We start from the raw sequence: 22,546 nt of genomic DNA, 5'->3' as shown, positions 1-22,546 counted from the left end.
CACACTTAGCCTATGCACTCTCTCAAGCAGACATGTCCGATGATTTGGAAGATTAAGATTCAAAAAACGAAGGGAAAATAAAAATAAAAATAAAAAGAAAACTAAAAAGTAAAAGAAAGCAAACTCTATAAAACGGGTTGCCTCCCGCCAAGCGCTTCTTTTTGAGGAGTCATTAGCTAGACTCCTTCCCATCTACGTTTTGTCATCTTTGAGCATCGGGAACGCACGCCTAACTTTTTGTGATTTGTACTTGGTCTTGTAAGCGTGGATCTTTTTCTTGTAAGCCCTTTTTAATGCATCTCTTTTCCTTTTCATTGCCTCATCTTCAGCTGCTTGGGCTTCCCTTTTCCTCTTTTTCTTCTTTACCCCCTTCTTTTTCACCGTCTCTTGAACCTCCTTCTCTTTAAATTTAATAACTTCACATTTCATAATGGTCCGTGGTTTAGGTTTAGTAGTGAATAGGCGATTAGCTTCCTTCCTCCTTTCCTTTATCTCTTCGTTCGTTCCAGTGCTTAACCCTTCCTCGAAATGAACCGTATCAACACATGCTACATCAGTGTATTGAACTTTCCTTTCCTTTCCTCCTTCTGCTGTTTGTTCTTCTAAAGAATCCTGTATATTATCGAAATCGAAGGTATGTGAAGAACTAGTAACATGCAGATCTAAGTCGGCCAAGTGTTTCTCCAAATCGACTGGACTCGTCGAGTCCATTAAAGTGACTCGGCGAGTCGGTACGAATTCCATAAAATCTTGGTTTTTTTCTGAGTGGGCTCCTTCCAGTAGCTTTTCTAATTTATCCAAGTCCTTGTTAACATCTCCTTCTTCTTCAGAGTGTATCACAAACTTGCTTGGGTCTTCTTTTAGCAAACGTGCAAGCTCTTGTTCTAATATCTCATCATCCAATTGGATCATTGAGACTTCATCAATCTTTTCCTCTTCTTGCTTGATTTCTGGAATAGCTTTAAATGTCATAGCCTCATCACCCACTCTTAATGTCAATGTAGACTCACATATATCTATTAAAGCACATGCGGTGTTCAAGAAAGATCTCCCCAAAATAATTGGAATTTCGGGGTCTTCTTCCATATCAACAACCACGAAGTCTACTGGGAAAATAAACTTGTCAACTTTTATAAGGAGATCTTCACAAACGCCTTTTGGATGGATTATTGTCTTGTCCACCAAATGGATCTTCATATTCACCGGTTTTGGTTCTGGTAGATTCAACTTCTTATAGAATGACAAAGGCATCATATTGATGCTTGCCCCCGAGTCAGCTAATGCTTGTGTGAAGACCTTATTACCAAATTGGCACGAAAGCACAATATTTCCTGGACCACCCTTCTTTTTAGGTAGCTCATTCATCAAGACTTCTGCGACTTCAGCCAAATCCTTCCTAGCAGCAAAAAGGCCCTTAAGCAAGTTGAAGTATTTAGGCGTTTGAAGTATTGTTTCCACAAATGGCACATTAACTTGTAGAGCGTTAACATGATTCATGAAGGTTCTGTATGCTTCTACTTTTTCTGCAGGCATGGCTTTGGTTGGGTATGGCAGTGGAGGCTTATAAGGTTTCGAAGAAATGGCAGGTTTTTCAATTTCGCCTGGACTCGTCGAGTCCATTGGAGTGACTCGGCGAGTCGGGTCGGGTTTGGCTGGCTCCGATTCTTCTACCTTTTCTTCCTTCTTCTTGGAGATCCTTAGTGCTTCTGTAAATTCTTCTTCACTGCTGGAGGTTATTACGCTCACGTTCTCCATTCTTGGATTGGGTTCGGTGTTGCTCGGAAGTTGGCCCGGTCTTCTTTCATTCACTTGATGTGCAAGCTGTCCCAGCTGTTTCTCAATGTTGAGAATGGATGCTTGCTAATTCCTCAACATGTTTCTGGTTTCTTGCATTGCTACATTGTGGTCATTGTGTGTTTTCTCGGAGGCGGTTATGAACCTTGTAAGCATATCTTCTAAATTTGCCTTCTTTTCTATCACCGGCTCTTCCTTTTGATAAAATCCCCTCTCCCTCTATTTGTATTTCTCCTCCTTAGCCTTTTTATACTCTTCATATGGGAGCCATTCCTTCTTCGGTTTCCTCCAGTCTTCATCGTATCTATCGCCACTGGAATAGAATACTTGAGCCTTTTTATTTCCATTTTCGTCTCGATCACAATCCTTGGTAAGATGGGGGCCGCCATAATTTTCGCATCCTACCCTAATAGCATGGATCGTTTGATCCATTTTCGTCATTCTTCGGTCTAGGCTATCGAGTTTAGCTATTACCGCCGCCATGCCATCGTTCACCGAGTTTACTGCTCCACGACTCACTTCATTCCTCGGATTGTGGTATTCTCTAGAGTGCTTGGAGAATTCTTCAATTAATTCCTTTATTTCCGGAGGTGGCTTTCGGGTGAGCGGGCCTTGTGAATCGAGTAGTTGCCTTGTGGTGACATTAACTCCATCATAAAAGATGGAGACCTCTTGTTGGCTATTAAGATCATGGTGGGGGCAATTTCTAAGTAGGCTCTTGTATCTTTCCCAAGCTTCATAAAGAGATTCTCCGGGTTGTTGCTCAAAGTTGGCAATGGCTTTCTTTAGCTTGGATATCTTGGAAGGTAGGCAAAAATGATCTATGAACTCTTCTTTCATCTTGGCCCATGTGGTGACCGATCCGGGAGGGAGTGACTTTAACCAATCTTTTGCAGCTCCTTTAAATGTGACAGGAAGCATGCGAAGAAGCTGGATCTCGCGGGGCACATTGGGTACATTGAAGTAATCTGCCACATCATTTACTTCATCCAAGTGCTTATAGGCGTCTTCATGATCTCTCCCGTGAAAAGGGATCTCCTTGAGTTGAGCGAGAATATGGCCTTTAGTTCAAAAGTAGCGGTAGCGGGAATTGCGGGTTGCACAAGTCCTGGGCCGGTGTCATCACGCATCCTTTTCTTCCATTCCCCCATGGGGATCTCGTCAATATTAGCCATAGCGGTGGCTAAATCGTCTTCAAACTCGGATGTGTGCTCGTATGTGGGCTCGTTTTCTTCCTCGGTCTCGTACTCGGTGTCTTTTTGAATCGGGTCTTCGATTGTCAACGATGCACTGGATGCTCCTGATTTGCTGCTCCTTTTCTTACTAAAAACGGATTTGAGGTTTTTGAGTGGTGAGTTCTTTGAAGAAGCGGTTTCTCCAACGGTTTTGCCTTTGTTTCTTCTTAATGCGGTTTCCGGATCTTCAAGAGGGGGAACCAGAGGCGTATCAGATCCTCGGGTCACGAACCAACTGTAAACAAAACAAAAACGCGTAAAAAGAACAAAAGGAAATTAAACCTGATTCAGCATCGTACTCGCCGAGTCTGGGCGAATGCACTCGGCGAGTCCAAGGTAAAATCAGTTTTTTTTTTTTTTTTTTTTTTTTTTTTTTTTTTTTTTTTTTTTTAAATACCTAAAGACTTAAACAGAAATTAACTTTGTGTAAGATGAATCTTACACAAAGGATCGATTGAATTAGGATTTTAATGCTAATTTTAGAATCGTTCCCCGGCAACGGCGCCAAAAACTTGATGTGTGTAAAACTCACTTAGTTTTAATCCTACTTTAATTATCAAATAACACACAAAAGGCAGTGAACCTATCAATTGTGGTATAGCTAAATAAGCAGGGTATCGAACACAGGGAACAACAAATTAAATTAAAAACTAATTTTATCTAAGTTGATTAAGAAATAAGGGTTTTTCTCTAGTTTTACAAGACTAGAAACTTACTAACTATAACTAATTTAAGACTATAAAATAACAATTTAACTAGATTCAATAATTGGAAAGGAACTTCTGTTTAGTTTAACTCGGTTAACTCTATGGTTGATTTTAAGGTAATAGTGCAATGGATTAATTCTTTTGTTGGTTACCGTTTCAAGTGATTAGGTTCATGTCCACTACCCTAATCCTTAGAAAATAAACTAACTCAAACAGTGGCCAATTGCTTAATTTAATTATATTTACTAGATTAATTATTCGGGTTATGTTAGACTTGCAATAGCTAATTAATTTATTATTCTTAATTAACCTCTTGTTTGATGGTCATCTTACAAGCTTGCACATGAATTTACTCAATTTTCTTATTAATTCTAGTTTCATATTCATTAATCTTAGACATATAGTATAGTGGTCACATATCATATGAGGTCAATAATCAATAGATGTTCATGCTAATCAATTATCTTCCTATTAACAGAAAATTAATTATTATTCATACACAAGGTTCTTTAGCAAGCTAAAATAACAAAAATTCACCAACTTGGAATTAATCCTACCAATCAATCAAACCATATTGTCAACTTTGTATCCCCAAACAAAAGTCTAAAGATTTTAGTTCATAATTAAAGTAAATAACAGCAAACAAACAAGTTCAAGTTGCTTAATCATATTGACAAAACAAAAGAATAAGTAGAATGATGAAATTGTGTCTTAATTACTTTCGGAATTGAATTCTAGCTTTCTTTGTCGACTTCTAGGGTTCTTCTGGCTTCTTTATCGCAGCAAAGCACTTCTGAATCGTCCCAGAATTCCCCTCAATCGATCTGTAGAGTTATCTTTAAATAAGCTATCCGACTCGTCGAGTCAAGTGGTGACTCGTCGAGTCCCTCTCACATTACCCATATTGCGATAACTATCTGGAATTCCGAATCATTATCCTTCTGATTCCTCGACCGGACTCGTCGAGTAGGCTATATGACTCGATGAGTAGAAGCCTTCTTTTAGTGTTTTTCTTCTTCATTCCACTCTCAAGCTCCTAACCGCATCTCCTGCTTGCTTTTGCTTCCGAGCTTCATCTTTGGACTGAAAAACATAATTTAACACTTTTAAGTACCGACTCGTCGAGTCCCTCTCACATTCCCCATATTGCGATAACTATCTGGAATTCCGAATCATTATCCTTCTGATTCCTAGACCGGACTCGTCGAGTAGGCTATATGACTCGACGAGTAGAAGCCTTTTTTTAGTTTTTTTCTTCTTCATTCCACTCTCAAGCTCCTAACCGCTTCTCCTGCTTCCTTTTGCTTCCGAGCTTCATCTTTGGACTGAAAAACATAATTTAACACTTTTAAGTACCTTTTGTCCATAATATGCGATAATTTAGCTAATATATGAATAAAAAACTGTACTTAATACACACTAAATATGCACATATCACTAGCATAGCTCTAATAGACTTAATCTTTGCTACTGGCGAGAAGGTTTCATCATAATCAGTACCCTGAGTTTGAGTAAAACCCTTCGTAACCAGTCAAGCCTTATAAGTATGCACTTTTCCTTCCATGTCAGTCTTCTTCTTGAAGATCCATTTGCACCCGACTGTTTTACAGCCTGGTACATTGTCAACGAAGTTCCAAACTTGATTGTCATACATGGACTGTATCTTGCTGTCCATAGCCTCCTTCCATTTAGCAGACTCCGGGCCTGCCATGGCTTCCTTAACACTGCTAGGTTCATCCAAATTTACCAATGTACTATCACTGATAAATGTATCACCTTCCGTAGTAATATGAAAACCATAATAAAACGCAGGTGTGTTCCTAACCCGTGTGGAACGCCTCGGAGGTACAGTCTCGTCAGCTGGCTTAACAGGAGTTTCCTCCTCATGTTGATTGCTAGTGTTTGAGGTTCCTTCACCAATTGATTCTTGAATTTCTTCAAGATCAATTTGCCTCCCACTATCTCCTTGGCTTATAAATTCTCTCTCACGAAATACCCCTCTTCGTGCTACAAAGGCCACATTCTCACTGGGTCTGTAGAAGAGGTAACCGAAGGATTTCTGTGGGTAGCTGATGAAAATACACCGTTCGCTTCGGGGTTCGAGCTTATCATGAATTTCACGCCTCACGAAAGCTTCGCAACCCCAAATTTTGATGTGGTCCAAATTGGGAACCTTCCCAGTCCACATTTCATGAGGTGTTTTGGTAACCTTCTTTGTAGGGACTAGATTGAGGATATGGGCGACAGTCTCTAAGGCATACCCCCAAAAAGAGATTGGTAGCAAAACTCGACTCATCAGGGAGCGAACCATGTCTAACAAGGTTTGATTACGCCTCTCAGCTACACCATTTAGCTGTGGTGTCCTGGGAGGAGTCAATTGTGAGACAATCCCACACTCCTTAAGATAGTCAAGGAACTCGGTACTAAGATACTCACCACCTCGATCGGATCGAAGCATCTTAATGTTCCTGCCCAATTGATTTTCTCCTTCCTGTTTGAATTCCTTAAACCTTTCAAAGGTTTCTGACTTATGTTTGATTAAGTAGACATACCTATAGCTACTAAAATCATCAATAAAAGTCACATAATACCGATTAGCATCCCTTGTGGCGGTTTTGAATGGTCCACATACATCAGTATGTATTAGGTCCAACAAACCCTCACCCCTTTCACAAGATCCAGTGAAGGGTGATTTTGTCATCTTTCCAAGTAGACAAGATTCACAACTATCATCCGATTTAAGGTCGAATGATTCCAAGACTCCACTCTTTTGGAATTGGCCTATGCGTTTCTTGTTTACATGTCCAAGACGACAATGCCACAATGATGCTTTATCTAGGCTAGTAGAAGAATCAATATACAACACATTATTTCCTAAGTTGTCTACAATCGACACAGTTTCATACACACCATCACGAGGTAATGTTTTAAAATAAAACACATTTTAAAGAAAGCATTAATACCACCACATTCATTATCAAACGAAAAGGTAAAACCTTGTTTGTACAAAGCATGAAAGGAAATAATATTCCTCGCCATTTCAGATGAGTACACACATTTATTCAAATCTAATTTTAACCCATTATTCAGCAACAAAGTATAAACTCCAATCTTGGAAATAGGTGAAGCCTTCCTATTCCCCATGATCAAGTTTATCTTCCCGTGCTCCACATCCTAACTTCTTCTTAGGCCCTGCAAATCAGAACATATGTGAATACCACATCCTATATCAAGCCCCCAAGAGTTAGAATATGGTGAGTTATTAGACAATATTGTGTAAATACCTGCGTGGGTGGGTTTTACTTTCCCATCCTTCAGATCCTACAAGTATTTAGAGCAGTTTCGCTTCCAGTGCCCCTTGTCCTGGCAATAGTAGCAATCAGCATCCTTGGGAATGGCAGAAGGAATGGCAGAACCGCTCTTGGTCCTTGATGTGGAGCCTTCAAGAGACTTTCCCTTGGTACCCTTCGAAGGATGCTTCATCTTTTTCCCTTTTCCTTGCCCGATAGCCAAAACAGGGGTAGATGTTGGAGTAGGAGTAGTAGAGGTAACAACTGACTTGCCCTTAAGACCGGTTTCAGCGGTCTTCAAGAGTCCTTGAAGCTTGCTAAGGGTAACTTCCTCCTTGTTCATATGATATGTCATACAAAAATGTTCATAACAAGAAGGTAAGGAGTGCAAAATGATGTCAATTGCCAACTCCTCATGGAAGTTTGCATTCAGCTTCAGCAAACGGTCCACATACCTTTGCATCTTTTGCATGTGGGCCGTGACGGATTCACCATCCTTCATGCGGGTTGTTATTATGGAGGAGATTATTTCATACCGCTCTTGACGAGCACTCTGATGGTACCTTTCCATCAGGTCTTGGTGCATCTCAAAAGGGTAGAAGTCCTCATAGGACTTTTGCAGCTCGGCTGTCATCATGGCCATCATGATGCATGCCACCTTAGTAGCATCTCTGTCATGTGTCCTGAATTCAGCGATCTCCTCAGGAGTAGCAGTAGACTCATCAAGCTCTTTAAACTCCTTATCGAGGACATATTCCTTGTCCTCATAACGAGTTACCATCCTGATGTTCCTTATCCAGTCCATGAAGTTGGAACCATCAAAGATGACTCTCCCACAAAGATTCATGAGGGAGAAAGAACCAGTTGGGTTAGAGCCCGAAGCATTAGTGTTGGAAGACATCTGAAAGAAGAAATTAAGTTTAGATTAGATATATAGAGTCCTTAATAAGACACCCAAATGTAATATTAAGGCTAGGATCCAATCACTATATATTATACTTAGAAGAGGGATGTCGTAATCTAAGTAATAATATATTTGAAAGGTAGATGAATGACGATTCACCAATTTCCACCATGAAAACGAAATGATTTATTAGGTTTTAATTGGATTTGAAATTCCTAGATTCTTTTGAGATTCATTGAACTTTTCAATGGCATGTTTCAATCTCGATTGTGCCCTTCAAGTTTTTTGACTCGGTATCACCTAATCAATGTGTCGGTTAACCATACACGCTCCATTGATCTATGACAAACATTAATTCACCCTTCGTGATCCTTACTAGTCCAAGTTAGTGTGCTGTTTAACCACACATGCTCCACCAACACTTGGTAAGGTACAAAGTGTGAATTCCATGGATTAGCACCATGTTCACATTTTTCCTAAAGTAACTAAGATTGGGAATTAAATAAAAGATTTAGTTACTTTATAATATTCATCATACTTAATGAGAATTTATAATTCTTTATCTTACCCGTTCGACTAACGACCCTCCACCAGTCAAGCAAGCGGTGGGTGAGAGTATACACCCATTAAGTCACCATTTTATAGGCAACAACCTTATACCCACTTTATAGACCGGCTTCGTGAATGAGGCCTACTAACGGTAAAACGACTTGTTCTTATATATATATATATATATATATATATATATATATATATATATATATATATAATTAACCATTAATGTTATAAATAGTATAAGTGTTGAATTTTAACTTTTAAAATTCTAAGTGTTGGAATTAAAGTTTATTAAAGTGTGTGAAACTTTTCCAAATTCCAAAACTTGAGGACAAGTTTTGTAACTCTTCAAAATTTTCATTTCATAACTGATAAATTAAAGGTTCATAAAATGAAGACTCTTCATTTTATGTAACTTATGGGTTTTCAATGTGTGTTAAAGAAATGTGACCTTTGGATATCCATAACTTGAGGACAAATTATGGACTCCATCAAACCACATAAATGATAAAGAATTAATCCTAAACAATTCAACAAATAATTCCTATCATCTTCTAAATTCATAAGAACATGAACATGATTATCAAAGTTTCAAAAAATTATATGAACACATACAAAGCATGAAATTTTGATATATGCTATTGTAAATGGATTAGAACAACCATTACACCAACTAAAATAAGTTTTAAAACATCAAAACAGTTTGGGGTAAAGTTTCTAGTCCATTTCCAACAACAAAAGTCGAAAATCTGCATTTTGAACCTTCTACTCGCCGAGTGCACGAACCTACTCGCCGAGTAGGTTGAACTTTGCCTTGGAATCTAGGATTCCCCCCATGGACTTGGTGAGTCCATCATGCAGACAGCAGAAATTTCGACTTTTTTCACTATTTTGCATCAAGTATCAAACAAGCAAGCCTAGGATCTGATACCACTGTTGGGTTTTGAGCAATCTAACACTTCGTAAGTGTGCATGCAACCCTAATAAACATTGGATCTATGTTTGTCTAAATACATGCAAAATAATAATTTTCCAAGGTTCATAACCTATCTAACATGACATGGGGTACTTTTAAACATAAAGTAATTAGATGAGATTACATACCTTTTTGATGAGTTTGATTCTTAAGGAGTTTGAGGGCCAAGCACCAACAGTGTGAATGCCTCAAATGGAATCACAAATCACCACAAACTCTTGGAAAACTTTGAGAGAGTGTATACACACTACAATTTTCGGCCACACACAAACACACACACTAGTGGCTATTTCATGCAACATAAGCATGCTTATATAGTGTACATGATTAGGGTGAAACCCTAATAACCCATGACCTTTCCTTTTCCAAGGATCCATGGGTTAAAAGCTCCATGGATCACCCATGGACTTCCATACAAGCCTAGCCCATTAACAAATGGGTGTTAGCCCACACCATATAAAATCAATAGCCCACAATCTAATTAGTCTTCCTTTTAATCTTTAAATTAATTTATAATTAATTTAAGACTAAGACTAATTAAATAACATGACTTCATATTAATATATTATAACTTATAATATATTAATAATAATATGTGTAAACTCTCATAAAATTATCCATAAACAGTTTGGATGAAATGCAACCCAAATGGACCATGCTGGGTCGGGTCAAGTATATACCAAATAAGTTATGGACTTAGACACCTTATCCAAAAAAACATCCGCAAACTCCCTAACTACCAGAACCTTTGAAACTGAAATATGATCCTTGACCTATGTATCCACCTTATACACTAGATAAACCACACACTCATGATGAATATACTGTAACGGAGCAAAACCCGTATCCTAATCTGGTGCCCTCGCCATAGACAATCAGTTCTCCTCCACTTGGGATTCGAACCACCACTTGCCGACCCTCATAGTCGATCATGGCACCGAAGCGACTAAGCTAGTCCATACCTACGATCACACACTCATCCCCCATGGGAACCAGAATCAAGTCTATCGAAAAAGACACCCAAAAGATCTCCAACACATATCCCCTATAGACTGAAGAAGCGGAAACTCCATGTTTGTTGGCGATAGAGACTCGTAACGGTCACTCTAGCTCTCCTATTGGCACACTGAACTCCCTACTAAATGTCTGAGAGACAAAAGACCGACTCTCCCCCATGTCAAATAATACCAAGGCAGGTAAGGTTAACGACTTCACTAAAAAGGTACCTAACCACAGGTGCAAACATATAAGAATAAAACATATATAATCAATAAGACAAGGGATAGAAACATACCAACCACCACGTCTGGTGCTACCCTGGCCTCCTCTCCTGTAAGCTAGAAGGCGTGTCACTGAACCCTCGGGGGTAGAGCTGGCAAAAATCAACCCAACCTGCCAACCCAACCCGAACCCAACACAAAATTAGCAGGTTGGGTTATGATTTTCAACCCATATAACTTAAATGGGTCAACCCGTATATCCCACTTAATTAAATAGGTTTGGTTGGGTATAAATTATCAACTCGTCAAGCCACTTAACTTTAATATATATATATATATATATATATATATATATATATATAAATTAATATTATTTGAATATTGTCATGTATTAATCAAAGTATTAATTTGTAAATTACAATGTTGCATTATTATTATTATCTATGTTTAATAAAATTCAATCCTAATTTCCATCCATTTTTTAGTGCCGATAATGCTAGTCACTCTCCAAATTCACTATGAAACTAAACATTTTTAATGTTATTTGAACAATTTATTTCTATTTATGAATTACGATTGTGCTTTTGTCATAATTATGAAGTTTTATTTACGTTTTGGAATTTAAGTGGTATAATATTTAATTATATAATTTATTTAATTGATTTTAAATGGGTGAACTCAAGTTTAACCCATTTATTTAATATGTTGGGTCCGAAACTATATAAACAGGTCAACCCAGTGACAACCCATTTATCTAAAAGGATGGGTTAGGTTGGAAATTTTAATCCATTTAAATAAACAGGTTGGGTTGGGTTGCCATTTTCAACCCAGTAATTAAATGGGTGAATCCGAACCCAACCCAGGTCGACCCATTGCCACCTCTACTCTGGGGTTCCGCTTTACCCTACCTCTCGTCAATAATCTTCAGTGTAGCCGGCGCTTGAGCCTGCGCCGGCCTGGCAGCGAGCTGCGGACAGTTGGTCTTCACGTGACCAACCTGATGAAAGTGGTAACAGATCCTCATATCTTTAATCGGGGCTGTCTGGAGACACTCCTTCGCAAAATTCCCCTCTTTGCTGCATTTATGGCACACACTGCTCAATCTACAAACCCCAAATGACCCTTCCCGCACTTGCCACAAGTGCGGCCCTGCTGTCCCCTGACCTAGAATCAGCGGTCTTAGACCGCTTTGGCGCCGACTGTGACTGTGTCAGGGCCTGCCGCTGCTCCCTCAACTGTAACTCAATCTCTAACTCATGCCGCCTAGCGGCCTCCTGTAACTCCAGAAGCGTATCACAATGTTGGATCGCCACAAACTGACGGATTTCAGTCTTGAGCATGCTCATATAACATATCATCTGAGTCTGCTCATAAGCAAACTCCGGGAAGAACATCGCCCTCTCCGTGAACATACAGGTGATCTCCATCACCGTCTCACCATCCTGTCTTAACTCCAAGAACTCCTGAGCTAGCCGTTTCCACTCGACCCATGGGATGTATCTAGCGCGAAACATATCCCTGAACTGCTCCCAAGTAACCACAACTCTTTGGTCATCTGAATACGACCCAGTCATCAACCTCCACCAGTCCTTTGCTTCGGACCTCGGTAGGTTCAGGGCACATCTAAACTTCTGGTCAGTTGGACATGAACATGTGAAGGAACACCCCTCAATGTCAGAAATCCACTTCATGGATTTGATGGGGTCCTGAGTCCCATCAAAAGTAGGGGGCTTCGTGTTATCGAAGTCCCTATACTGAAATGCTCGACCGACTCCTCCTCATGCCGCCGTTACAGCTAATGTAGCTGCTGCGACAACCGTCTCAGCAAGGGATGCATGGTGCTCGTCAACCATAACAGTCTTAAAAGACCCAAACATCTCCGACAGTTGTACCCGCCTTCATCTGACCAACAACTTCGGACCCTTCCGGTCCCTCCTGACCACCATCTCCTAATCCTGATCCTGATCCAGATCCAGTCACAAAGTGTCTCGTAACCACCATACTAAAAATATACCAGGAAAATATCAGATAATTTGTATAAATAATGGGGAACCAACTCCACACTAAACCCTAGGGGTTGTGGCTTCCTCGCTATGCGTATGGGTCCTATGCGTTCAGTAGTACGGACCCATACTACCTTCCACACCAACCCATAGTTATCTCAAGTATCACCATAACACCCTAACAATATATATAAACATAGCGAGCACTCTATCCTCACTCCTCGATGAATGCTAAATATTTCAGACTGGCCTACTGACCTCGCACAACCTACCCATGAAACTTCCACCAACCCTACAACACTCGTGTATGCTAGCCATACATAACGCTGGATCCTATAGACTTTCGAATACTCGGTTCTTTTGTAAGCCCACAACCAGACAAGGAATAGGAAATAAAGCTAAAACAAACATTCTCAGGCTATAAGATCTTAATTATTTACGTCCGTGATGCATACACTAAGCAACTACAATAATGATGTCAATTTCATATAATGAAAAACCCTAGGCTACCAGGCATCATATAATCAGGCAATTCTATAATGCAATTCCTGAAGATTCCTAGCCTAGTACTAGCATGCTGTTCTAACATATCACAAAATCAGATAATCCGTAAGGTATTTTGGGGTCTATTCGCGTGCTCCAACTGATTGTACACTTGCATCCTCCTTTAGTATTTTGAAAACCAATTTTAAAAAATCATTTTAAAATCTTGTCCTTAGTTCGATACTTGAGGCACACGAGTGTTTCCTCAAATTCACTCAAACCAAGGCTTTGATACCAACTTGTAACCTCCATAAAACTATGCCAAATTTAAACCTTTTAAAACATTTCAAAACCAATAATTATTACAAAAATTGTTTTCAAAATAGTTTAGTGTCAGGGTATCCCAGAATCAAATCATGAAAATATAAAGAGGTGCACGATCATGCCTTCGCCTTCCCGCAATCATCAAAAGTACCTGAAACATAATCAACAACTATAGGCTCGAAGTTTAGTGAGTTTCCCCAAAATACCGATGCTATACAATCATAATCATAATCATATAAACAAATAGCATGCATAATGAGCCTTCAGCCTGACTGGACCGCCTCGCAGGCCTTCAGTCTATCTGGACCGTTCTCTGAGCCTTCGGCACGTTTGGACCACCTTTCAGGGCCTACAACCTATCCGGACCACTCGCCGGGCCTTTGGCTTGACTGGACCGCCTCATAGGGCCTTCAATCTATCCAGACCGCCCTGGGCATGTTGGCCTCCAGCACAAAGCAGGACCGCTTCAACCCAACCCCAATCAAACAATCATGTGCATATAAATATCATATGCTAGCATATATAACAGTCAAACCGATCTAACAGATCACTAATCAACATCCTATAACCAGGATACAGACCTAACCGGTCACTAACATAGCATCATCCTATATACCAGGATACTGACCTAACCAGGTCACTAAGCATATCACCATCTTAACTACCAAGATGTAAATCAATAATCATATCATACCATAATCCCTTCGACCCTGTTAGCATAGTGAGGACAACTCACCTCTCAAGTAGCTCAGAATGATAGTATCAATCTCCTCCAAATACAGATCCAACACCAATACCTACATCCACAAATGAGCAAATTCCATAAGTTCATAAACTACCAAAATACCACCAGAAGTCAAACTGGTCAACCCTTGGTCAAAGTCAAAGTCAACGATCAAGGTCAACAGTCCATGTTGACCCAACTCGTCGAGTGCAGCTCGCTAACTCGTCAAGTCCTTCCAGAACTCGAGAAATCGTGAATATCCTAGTTGACTCACCGAGTTCCCATATAACTCGTTGAGTCTATGTGTTTCCAAAAGTCGGGAAAGCCCTAACTGACTCGTCGAGTCGTCTTGCTGAATCGTCGAGTTCATGCAGATACCCACAACGGCTAATCTTCATCGAACTCGCCGAGTTGACCATGCAACTCGTTGAGTCCCATCAGTCTATTTCTCATTCAGACATTTTGAAGCTACCCTAGAGCTCCAAATCGTAGATCCAACTTCCTAAGGCACATATTCCACGTAAAGTTGCAAACTTTACGTGCATGCAATGTCTTAAAGGCTTAGAACACTAAAAACCAAGTCTAGAATGAGGTTTAGGGCATAGTGAGAGGTTCGTACGAGATTAAGTTGATAACTTTATGAGTTTGAGACCTGGAGGAGTCCAGATTTGAAGTTGGAACTTCAAATCATGGCTAATACCCGAAATGGCTCACATATATGCTAAAAATGGCCCTAAAATTAAGCATGGAGAGATCTAGCTAGGGAGAAGTCAAGGTAATGAATTGTTACCTTCCAAATGATGCTAAAATGAGATAGAGTCAGATTCACAAACTCTTCTTTTCTCCAAGCTCCTTAAGCTCCAAACCTTCTTCACAAAATGCACCAAATCACTCTTTAAATCTCACAAACACTCAAGAACAAGATCTAGACTGATTAGGGTTTCTTCTGGCCGTCAAGAGGTTGTAAGGGATTGGAGGTAAGGACTTAAGGTCCTTTAAATAGGGTGCAAACCCTAAAAATTAGGGTTTCATCTTCCAGCTCCTACTCGTCGAGTCCAGGTCCTCCGACTCGTCGAGTAGATCCAATAATCTATGCGGTCTAACCCGCCTCTACACGACGAGTTGGGGGAAACCAACTCATCAAGTAGTTCCATAAACATGTACACAATGCTTTAAACTTATACCTTGGAGTCGGGGTGTTACACTTAGTGTGTGTATAAACTAAGATGTACAAAATGTACCAAAAAGGGATTCCTATGCAAATGACCATGTATACCATCCCCACCGAAATCCCCCATATACATAACTAACTACTCCAGATTTATTGGATTTGTACATGTGGAACCACCCCCATCTTTATAAAAAAACTACCTTTTTAAGCTTTAGTTTAGTGATCCTCTTTGATGGCTTTCTTTTCCTTGTCTTAGTCAATATCAGATAGCCTTTATCATCAGCCTCATTCCCATCATTAGCAACCTCATTTCCATCATTAACAACTTCACCTTCACCTTCAATCACATCACCATTATCTTGATTTTCAACACCTTCACATTCAATCACATCACCATCATCTTGATTGTTAACACCTTTACCTTCATCTATTAGAACATCATTTATAAAGTCAGTTTCACCTTCATCAACATCAGACTCATCCTCATTTAAGTCCCGATGCAAGAAATAACAAACCTATATAAATGGGAAAAACATATATATAAAATTACAAGGTTAACAAATTACCACCTCAACTAGTGAAGTGTCATCAAGTTCAATTTCCACACTCCCCATGCTTTCAGTTTCAGCCATGGAATATCTTGCTTCAAGTAAACCTGCTATTCCTTCAACACTTATCTTGATTTTGTCTGGAAGAACATCTGATGTATGTCCTTTAATGAATTCAGGTTCTGCACCACCTTCATTGGCCAATGGAACATTAGATGCATTTGATGCATTTCCAGAACCAAGAATTTGATCAATTGCATCTCCAACTTCATCAAGACTATGTTTTAGATCTTCGGCAACCTTTACTGGAACATTAATTTCTTCTTCTTCTAGCACCATAATGTCATCTTCCTCTTATATCACCTCATTCACCAAAGGAACATCATTAACAACATGAGCTTGAGCAACATTGTTTGGAATATCATTAAAAATTGGAACTTGGTTATATACCAAATTAGCTTCATTAACAATTGGCTCTGGCACCTTCACTAGCACCTCAATGTTTTCCTCTTCTATCACCTCATTCACCAAAGGAATATCATTAACAGCATGAGCTTGAGCAACATCATTTGGAATATCATTAACAACTGGCTCTTGGTTGTTGACACCATCCTGAAATTTGGTTGTTGACTTCCTATGATTTGGCCTTCTTACACCCAATTTCTTCCTTCTAACACCTGGAACAGTTACTTCACTTGAATGACTACCCACATATGCAATGCCACCAACTCTGAAACTTAGGCCTATTAAACCTAATTTCCTCATTTTCTTGCCAGTGTTAGAACTTGAAGCACGTAAATCGTCTTGTTGACTTGCTTGTTGACTAGGTTGAGTGGGTATAGTTGATGTCACAGATGGTTGAGTGGCATGTTGATTAGATATAGAAACATGTGGATTGGATCCAACTACATCACCTTTCTTAGGCCTCCTAATCTTCTTTGGTGGCATAGGAATTGGTATCACTTTTTCATTCTTGCAACCTTTTTTATTATGCCCATACTTAAGACAATTAGCACATCTTACTGTCCTTAGGGGTTTCACCCTTGAAGTGGAACTAAACTTACTATCTTTATCACTTGCATTCCTCCTTCTCTTGGTTTTGGGCCTACCAGGAATTTTCCTACCAACAGGTGGAAAAGGCTTGTTGTATCCAGTTAGAGGCCACATATTACTCCCATTCACAAGACTGATGTTTATAGAGTAGCAATCCTTGAACTTATTCACTGAAAAATAGTCACTAATATATCCATATGGAGTTTGATGGATATACTTAATGGCTGCTATGGCATGGACACAAGGGATTCCAGAAAAATCCCATAATCTGCAAGAACAAACCCTACCATCCAAATCTACCTTGTAACTAGCACATGCTCTTCTCACTTAAAATAAATTTCCTAGGCTATGCACTAATAACCAAAGCCCACATGAAGACAAAAGAGTATGTATTAGTTATTATATATCAATTGTAATGATAGTTAGAAAAAGAAAAAATTATTTTGTGTCTTACCTAAAGTTCTTTCCCAAAAGATCCATCTTCTTAAAGGAAAACCTATCCATGATGTATATCCTCATCTCTTCAAGCATTGTAATCAAAGGTTTTTTCCTACCTTCTATAATTATGGAGTTGAAACACTCTGAAATACCATTATCCACTGCCTTACAAGCAAACCCTACACTCATGTAAGCTCTGCACCATGGTTTGGGTTCTTTTGACATTAGATACCCATATGCACTAGGGCTTATAGTCTTTATTTTTTCCATGTTTCTCAAGAAGTCACCTTTAACATAACTCATTGCACAAGCCCAAAACAACTTCTTAAACTCCAATCCAGAGAAAGCTTTATCAAAATTTGCATAAATGTGTCTAGCACATTGCCTATGCTCCACATGTGGCAAAATAACCTTAACATATTCAAGCAAACCCTATGAACAAACATATTATCTTAGCATTTATAACCATATTGAAATAACCAAAATGAAATACACTATGATTATAAGAGAACTTACTTTATGTTGATCATAAATAACAACCAAATCTACACCAGTACCAAGGTCAATATCATCCTTCAGAAGCTCCAGAAACCAGGTCCAATTATCATTGTTTTCCACATCAACAACAACCAAAGCTATTGGGAACACCTGGTTATTAGCATCTCTACCTATGGCTATGATTAATTCACTTTTTACCTGACCCTTTAGGAAACACCCATCCAACCTTATTACCTCCCTACACCCTATTTTCCAACAAACACTTAAAGATTTGAAACAGATGTAAAACCTTTTAAAATAATTCTTATCATCTGGATTGTTAGTAACACCAACTTTGCATGTAGACCTAGGGTTTGATCTCAACAACTCTTGGGCATAATCCCAAATTCATGCATAATGTTTATTTAATTTACTCTCAGTCAGTTCTTTTGCCCACTGTTTTGCCCTTCTAACCTTTCCTATAGATACCACACATCTATACCTTTGTTTGATGTCGCTGATCATCTCCCTAAGTTTAACTTTAGGTTAATTTGCTATCTCAGTAACATATTGTATTCCAATCCATTCCGGGGTAACAATAGACCCAAATTTAAACACACCAGAGCAAAGATGCTTGAAATTCATTGCCTTAATCTGGAAGGTTCTCTCACTTTACATCCAAGCTACATAAAGTCTAAAAGGGCATTTATTATCTTCATGTCTTTTACCACATCTTGTAACAATTCTTCTATTGTCACTCATTTAAAAGTGTGACAACCCAAATCTTTTTCTATCACCGTTAGACGATTTCCGTTAAATAAATATTGTATTTTATTTAAGTTTCGTCTGAATTCCAATGATTTGGAAAACCATTTAGTTTTATGGTAAAATTTTATATATGAGTCGGACCCATAATCGCACGTAAGACCCGAGATTTCTCCGAGAAAATCAGTAGTTCTGGCCTAACCGGTGTCCACGGACGTGAACCCGATCACAACCGTAAACCCGATCACGACTGTGAACCCAATCACGGTTGGATCCCACCACCGACCATACCTCCAACCTATATATACATGACCTCTACCATCATTTATACTTTTCTGGCAGCAAATACACTTTCTCTCTCTAAAAGCTCTTACCCGAAAACTCAAGATTTCACAAGTTTTCTCTTCATTTATCACTCTAACCGCCTTAGAACACGTTTTTGGATCATCAAACAACCACTTTTCATCGATTTAAGCATCGTGTTCTTGAGTTCACGGCCGTGAACCCCTCAGATCTTCATAAGTCGGGCCGTGAACCCTTCAAACCTTCAAAGACCATGAACCCATCAAGGGCAGTGAATCGTTGACGGCCGATATCAGATCACGACCGAGAACAGTTCACGACCGTAATCCCCTTCACGGCCGCAAACCTTCCCTAAACCGTGAATCGTGGCTGAAAACCCACTTTTCCCAATAACATTTCTAAACCGAAAACAAGTGTTTTTCTAACACTTTATCTAACAAAATCGCTAATTGTAGATATAAACATGTGTTTAATTATTTATAGGATTTCGTTAATTTCGCGTACAACTTGAGGGTCCTCAATTCCAGTTTCGCAGTCCGACACTTTGACGCAATCAACAGTGAGTTTATACCCTTACGCTTTTATGGTTTTTAATGTTTTCAGGGGGATACAAGTGAAACACAAATGATTTTGTGAACTTACCGATATGAGAGAGAGAGAGAGAGAGAGAGAGAGATATGGGTCCAATGAATTATTTATTTTGTTTTTCTATTTCTTTAAATAAGATTAGGTAAAATTAACTCTAAAAAGAAATAGAAAAGGAATAATAGTCTATTTATATAGGTAAAAGACTCTTTGTTAAAAGTTTTGAAATCATAATATCCATCTATGAGATTTTTTGAAATTAGAGATTATATCTTAGATTTCGGGATACCACAAGGACCATTTATGAAGTTTTGCTTTATAATAGGTTCTTGTTTTTATTTATTTATTTTTTTAAAGTTTGATATATTAATTTGGATCCTCACCCATAAGTTTATAAAAATGTAATACGAAAATATAAGATAAATACAAAACATGTCGAACTACTACAGTATATCTCAATTTTACATGCTAAATAACAATCTAGTATTAAGTAAATATTGTTTTGATTTTTGATCCCTTCAATTTGTAAAATATAAGATAGACTAAAGAATGATTTGCACAATATAAAGAGTAATTATTTTTTAGCGTAAAAATAAACATTAATATATCCAAGGACATATTTTCTATTAAAGTAACATTAAAATTAACATTGATTTTGTCATTGCACCAGGGAATGAATATTTTCAGAAATAATATATATATATATATATATATATATATATATATATATATATTAGTATTTTTAAATTTCGTTTGGTCTTGGTATTAATGTTAAAACAGTATTTACCTTAAACTATATTATTAACAACCCAACCATATAATAAAAAATTTTCAACCCATAAATTTGATACCTCGCAATTAGACATCCATAAGTTTGAATCTTAGATTCCTTATTGTCCAACATCCTCTCACCCCACTTCATTTCCCAATTTTTACCATCAAGTCTTCTTCGTCGAGACCGCCATTTAATCCGTCACAACCCTCACCGGAAAATTAAATATAAAAGACTAAAAGATGTTGATTTAACAAAATCATAATTGATTTGATTAGTGTTAAATGTATACAAGCTAATGAAGAGGACCAAAAACCTTTTATTGCTATCACTGCTTTCATTTACTTTCAGCTTCATATTATATTGTTTGGGGATATGTATGAGATTGTTTGGTTCGGTTATTGGTCAAAACCGAACCATAACCATTACAATCAGTTAATGTATTTTGATAATCATTGGGTAGCGGTTAATATTGTTTTGGATAATGGTTTTAGTTGATCAATGGTTAACATCGGTCAACCAACATGGCCCAAGATGATATAAAAATAAAAATAATTTTCTATAAAAATTAAAAAACACAATGTTTATCGTTATAAAAAGTGAACGATTGTATTTATATAATTGTATTGATAGAATATTACTTATTCTATCCAATTCCAAATAGTTACCCTTTAAAATTTCAATTCCCAATATAATTACATACTATATATTTAGTATTAGATTATATTAAAAACATTATTAATATTCATAGTTCAGTTCGGTTTATAATAGTTTGGTTTTTGATGAAAAATATAATTGAACCATATGTATTGGGTTAACAAAAATTAAAAACCATACCATATTTTTACTAATGATTCAATTGAAATAGTTAGATTATATCCAAGAATTTGATTATGGGTTTCGGATATAATATGATCGCCAATAACAGTGTCCCATCCAAATACAAACAAGTGTCCAGTCCAAATACAAACATGCTTAAATGGTTTCCTAATAATATTAACTAATTTAAGATAAAACTACAAATTTAGTTCTTGTGGTTTTCAAAAACCTTTGGATGGGGTTCAAAAAGTTTCCAACTTGCATGGAAGGTCTAAAATCAAGGTTTTTTCGGGGTTTTTGGTCCAAAAAACTTAAAAAGATGATTATGCCCTTTTATTTTCTTTTTTATATTTTTTATAACTATTCTAATATTGTTTTAATTAAAAATAAAGAAAAAAGAAAAAAGTATCCCCACCCCACCCTCTCTCTCTGTTTCTCTCTCTTCGTCTTTTTTTCTCTCTCTCTCTCTCTCTCACACACACACACACGCACACACACTCCCGAACACCATCTCTCAAAAGAAAATTGATATCTCAAAATTGAACCACTTGTGGATTCATTCTCGCCGCCATCGAAACCACCGGAGCTGTCAATAACCCTACTTTCGGAACTGTAACTCCATCTTAATCGATGCATTTGATCTTCGTTATACCCCTCTTCAGCCACCACTGTACATTTGCATTTCCGACACCCAAAACTCCAACTCTAATCTCCTCCACTTTCTTCCTGTCCCTCTCTCATCTCGTTCTCCATCTGAAATGGGTGTTCGTTACAAAACGCGATCAAAGGTGCTCGTCGAAGGTCGTGGGGACAACGTGTGGCATAGATCTATGCCCTCAAACCTGCATCTGAGTGTATTGAGAGCTCCGGCGACCAGTGGTATTCATCTTCTCTCGCAAGGCGTCGCTGCCGGTGGTACAGAGAGAATAGATATGAGCTCGTTTTATCTATAAACTAGTTTATAACCCGTGATAACCACGGTTATAAAATTAATTAAACTTTCGTATTAAAAAATCAAAATCATTAATAAATTATTACTTAAGAGATATTTTTTTAGTTGTATAAAATTATAATCATTGATTTAAATAAATACGTGGAGTTACATCATTTTATAATTTATATTAATTTTATTTTAATTTTTAATCTAATGTTATTAATTTAATATAATTAAAGGGAGAAATTATAAATTTTGAAATTTAAAATGAAGAATCAATTATCAATTATTAATTTAATAAAATTAGAGTGAGAAACTTAAAATTTGAAATTTGAAATGAATAATTAATAGGTTGACAAGTGGCATGATAAATGATATATAACATTAATGAGGGGTTCTAATTGCATGACACTTGTCAATATGAGATTAAACTTATTCTTTTATTAGAATAGGGAGATTCGATCCA

This window comes from Lactuca saligna, chromosome 5, assembly GCF_052625555.1.
Source record: "Lactuca saligna cultivar CGN05327 chromosome 5, ASM5262555v1, whole genome shotgun sequence".
NCBI lineage: Eukaryota > Viridiplantae > Streptophyta > Magnoliopsida > Asterales > Asteraceae > Lactuca > Lactuca saligna.
Note: the sequence above shows the minus strand (reverse complement) of the source record.